The sequence below is a fragment of the Pseudophryne corroboree genome, chromosome 10 (assembly GCF_028390025.1).
Source record: "Pseudophryne corroboree isolate aPseCor3 chromosome 10, aPseCor3.hap2, whole genome shotgun sequence".
Classification (NCBI taxonomy): Eukaryota; Metazoa; Chordata; class Amphibia; order Anura; family Myobatrachidae; genus Pseudophryne; species Pseudophryne corroboree.
The window spans coordinates 17,497,354-17,502,752 of record NC_086453.1 but is presented as its reverse complement, the minus strand read 5'-3'; the positions used below and the strand labels follow the sequence as shown (position 1 = coordinate 17,502,752).

Genomic DNA, 5,399 nt, shown 5'->3' with positions numbered 1-5,399 from the left:
AGATGTATCCCACACCTGATGACACCAGGAACTCTGTATCCTAGATTCTGAGAGAATTTCCCAGAGTTTTCTTGTAGAGGCCCATGGTCCCGTAATGATGTTGTGAGCACTCCCGAATCTGGAAATAAGTAGTGTCAAATGTTCTCTGATATTCTCACACACTTGAAGAATAGCGTGAGGTCTGCCGGGTCTGGTCTTCAAAAATGGACTGTTTAGGTGCCACCTCTTTTCAAAGGTGAGTCTTAAATCCCATATAATGATGGCTAAAAGTCCTATAAACACCAAGGCAGTCACGGGTTCTGATGTCAAAAAAAAATATATATATATATATATGTATCTCAGAAATATCAGATGGGGGTCTCCCAGGTTAATGGAAGTCCTGAGGCAATGATGGTGTGGCCCTGCTGTGAATTAGATGGGCAAAGACTAGAGAGTGATAGAAAGAGAATGAGAGACAGAAACGGAAGGAGAAAGGGGATCAGGTTAAGTAACCCACCACTTCTGCTTTTTGATCATCTGCCTGGGCATCGAATGAAAAAATGAGAGGGTGGTGTGGAACGACACTGATACGGAAGAAAGCTAGAGGGACACTTCTACTGTCCTGTTTTGTAACAAAATGGTGCTCTGTTGACAAATTGCATTGCAGAGCCACCCAAAATTGTTTAAACAGAATGAGAGGGTGTTCCAGAAATCTGTTATGCTTTGAAAAGGGTTGCTTCAAAAAATGAATATTATTCTATGGTAAATCACGTGTATTAAAGAAGTACTACAATAATACCCTCAGATGGGTCATGTGTGCAACCTATTTCAGATGCATGATGTATCCAAAAAATCCCCTATGTGAAATCAAAGATAAATGCTGATACAATGATAATGTGACCAGGACCCTCGGGCTGCTTTGATATTACAGATATAAAGGTCTCCCTGGGTTGTTAATCTGATTAACAGGAAAAATTGCCTCTAGCAGATACTGGTATACTTGTGATCCTAATGATGTTATTATTACTGAGGCAAAAAACAGATTGTCTGGGAAACTGGTAAGTGATGTTACTCTGAAGTATACCAGTATCTGCTAGAGGCACTTTTTCCTGTTAATCAGATTAACAACCCAGGGAGACCTTTATATCTGTAATATCAAAGCAGCCCGAGGGTCCTGGTCACATTATCATTGTATCAGCATTTATCTTTGATTTCACATAGGGGATTTTTTGGATACTAGTGACTATAATACTGGTCGCACAGGTTAGATAGCTTCTATGAGAATGGCCCCTTATTTATTTATATCCCAAACACATCTGTGTTTTTCATGACAGTTTAGGGGGTGCTACCACGGGCAAAATACATCTGCACAAAGAAAAGAAAAGAGGGTTCGGAATGCCCTAAAGTGGTGCACACAATCTTATGTTAAAATATAACTTTTATTACCATATATAATAAAACCAGCGAATATTTAAGAAAAAGAATAGAATAGTGTGTATAAGAAGGAAATCGTGATTAAAATTGAAAAAGCTGCGCACTAGATGTCATCCGTATGGCTCCTAAATTATGATTTCGGAACAGTGAAGAGTGTCTCAGGAGTATATACTTTCTCTATAGCTATATATCTGCTAATTAAGAAGAACTCTAATTTTCTAATCCCTTCCAGGATATATAGTATGAGACCATTAGGGAAACAGGACTCCTGTTTTCATAATATAAATTTACAGTGAATTGATAGTAGTGCTCTAATGATTTACTATGTCTAATAATGAATAAACAAAATGAATTGATCTCCCAATATTGTGTGCTGTGTTTTGATTGTATCACTGGAATAGTAACAGAATTCTTACTAAGCTACAGTTGTATCACAGGAGCATCTATGTGCCCTCCTGAATTCTTTAAATATTGTTACATTCACTATAGATGAGTCATGTGTGTAATGATACAATTGTAACACATGCGAGAGGAACAGCAGGTGTCTGATTCTCAAATTGGACTCTAGCAGCCTTGTAACTTTTGGCTGTTCATGCCTGATGATCTTATGATGATCTTATCCTAATTTTATTGTGACATGATGATAGGCTTATTTATAGAAAGCGTCATCGCTGATGATAATTAATCAGTATTCCCTTGTCACAGTAGTGATTACTAATCAGTGTTCCCTTATCACAAAATTAGTTGCTTGGCGCTTTCCCCTTTAATATCACTGTATCATTATACTGTATTCGCTCCTAAGTAATTCATATGGGAGCATACAATATTAGTTCTCTCACAAATTATAACTTAAATTGAGATCAGACAGAAATTGAACAGGCTTGTTAAATGACAATTAGGAGATCATTAGGAATGTGAACCATGTCACTGATGTCCCAATATGTACACAGTCCTTTAATCAGTGCTTTATAATATACGTGTATTGTTCATGTCAGGACTAAGTACTGCCTTTATAAAGGCATTTAATACAGGCATTTAATACATATCGTTTGTTATGCTCAGTATAATGCAATGTGCACAATGGGGTCAGACATATATTATTCAATTGAGCTGTTTCCTATACATGGAGCACTTAATATCATTCACTATGCACACTGAATTTGCACGCTGGAGTCGGGTCTTCTTAATCTAATGAGACTGTTTCCTATTACCCCGCAGCTTGCGTGGGATGATACTCTGCATATGATTAAATCCTTTCTAATCTAACATTGTCCGGTGACTATCTAAAGTGCGCAGCTAGCCTGACGCACGCTTCGCTGTTTGCTTCATCAGAGGCAGAACCAGATTGCCTCCAGGTTCTCCCCTAAATACCGGCACTTGCCGCGATCCGCCAATAGAAATTCTTTATCCTGATGCTGTCATCGGTGACGTGACAGGGGTCCGCCCATCGACGTGTGAATCACGTGGCCGGCCCGCACCGATCCTCCCTGCCTCCTTACGTCCCTGCATCACTAGTCCAGGGAGTCTCAATCAATCTCATTGTGGCAGGCTAGATCGTGTATTCAGACTCGGTTCCACGAGTGCCTATCCATACTGTGATAGCTCCGATTTGAAGATATGCTGGTCAGTGTATCTTCTCCATAAGGCAATGTATATCCCCACAGGAATCTTCTAATTTAAACATATGTGCCCATATCTCTTATCCACTGAATATATACAGACAAATTAATCATTTAACATGATGGATAGGTGAATTGATTAGGAGAGTTTTTGATATTAAATTCATTATTCATTTAGTAAATAATTCCTGTACTTCTAGGGATCAGATTAACAACCCAGGGAGACCTTTATATCTGTAATATCAAAGCAGCCCGAGGGTCCTGGTCACATTATCATTGTATCAGCATTTATCTTTGATTTCACATAGGGGATTTTTTTGGATACATCATGCATCTGAAATAGGTTGCACACATGACCCATCTGAGGGTATTATTGTAGTACTTCTTTAATACACGTGATTTACCATAGAATAATATTCATTTTTTGAAGCAACCCTTTTCAAAGCATAACAGATTTCTGGAACACCCTCTCATTCTGTTTAAACAATTTTGGGTGGCTCTGCAATGCAATTTGTCAACAGAGCACCATTTTGTTACAAAACAGGACAGTAGAAGTGTCCCTCTAGCTTTCTTCCGTATCAGTGTCGTTCCACACCACCCTCTCATTTTTTCATTCGATGCCCAGGCAGATGATCAAAAAGCAGAAGTGGTGGGTTACTTAACCTGATCCCCTTTCTCCTTCCGTTTCTTTCTCTCATTCTCTTTCTATCACTCTCTAGTCTTTGCCCATCTAATTCACAGCAGGGCCACACCATCATTGCCTCAGGACTTCCATTAACCTGGGAGACCCCATCTGATATTTCTGAGATACATATATATATATTTTTTTTTTACATCAGAACCCGTGACTGCCTTGGTGTTTATAGGACTTTTAGCCATCATTATATGGGATTTAAGACTCACCTTTGAAAAGAGGTGGCACCTAAACAGTCCGTTTTTGAAGACCAGACCCGGCAGACCTCACGCTATTCTTCAAGTGTGTGAGAATATCAGAGAACATTTGACACTACTTATTTCCAGATTCGGGAGTGCTCACAACATCATTACGGGACCATGGGCCTCTACAAGAAAACTCTGGGAAATTCTCTCAGAATCTAGGATACAGAGTTCCTGGTGTCATCAGGTGTGGGATACATCTACCTGCGGTCAGACCATACTGAGTATGCCCAACCTCGTCTGATCTTGGAAGCCAAGCACTGTGGGCCAGGTCAGTACCTGGTTGGGAGACCACCAGGGAATACCGGGTACTGCAGGTATTTTTATCCAAACCCAGGACACAGGACCAAGAATCACTTTCCTCCTTCTTTTCCCCTTCTGTTTGTAAATCCCTGATACACTCAGGAATTAGAGGTGAGCCAGGTACAACCTATTGTTTGGTTATTTGTTTTGATTTTTTCTTCCGGTGATAGTTTCACTACATATCAAATTGTTACAATTCCAGGGAGAAAATTTCACACCAATACATAAGATTTACATAATAATAATTTTTTGGAGACACCCATATATTTTCGCTCACAGAACCATTAAGCCAAACTGTTATCGTTATTATATCAGTGATTTATTCAGACAATATTCTATCGATTTATTTAGGCTATAGCTTAGCAATTTAATAATTTGTTATTATTAGTACCTTTCCCCCCCCCCTTCCTTTTGCCTTATAGTCAATATTTTATGAAGGTTGACAATAAAAGTTAAATTTTAAATAGAACTCATCATTTCATTTTCATTAAAAGTGTGCCCCAGAAAAGACACATAGTCTTTCTTTTTCTCTTTTGGCTCCGGTACTATACGGGAACCATCCCCCTTTTTTTGTGCATTATATTATAGAAAGAAACAGTGTTGTCCGCACAGACCTAAAAGCGAACCCAAACGAAAATGACTAAAGATCGAAGGACAATCATTAAATAAATGACACTTATACCCCAATTTCATATATCATGCACTTTTGTGCTTTTATGTTAATTAGAGACACGGGGGGGGTGCTCCCTGAGAGTTAAGTTAAACTATTTCACAAAAATATACCACAGAAAGGTAGACAAGATCTCTCCTACAATGGGGCACTCAGAAGTGTTATAATGCGTGTGCAACAGCATAGGATCAAAAATAGGGGGGGGGGGGGGGGGGGGAAGAAAAAAGAAAAACAATATATTAAGACTTAACTTTTATTAAAGATCAAAGATTAAAATTGTTTGGAGATTATACTCTCTTCATCTAAAAAGGCGAAATATAGACACAATACATACAATACAACATGTAACAGTTTAAAAGGTACAGGTAATTTGTAAACTCCAACGGGCCTTAGCCCTGTCAATAAGGAAGAGTCAATTTATGAATGTTATTCAATGACGATAATAAGTCAAGACCTTA

The 5,399-nt window shown here is 38.7% G+C and overlaps 1 pseudogene; it reads left to right on the top strand.

The window, feature by feature from the left end:
• The first annotated feature begins 4,170 nt into the window (after positions 1 to 4,170).
• LOC134968336 (5S ribosomal RNA) lies at positions 4,171 to 4,288 on the top strand (annotated as a pseudogene).
• The last annotated feature ends 1,111 nt before the right edge of the window (positions 4,289 to 5,399 follow it).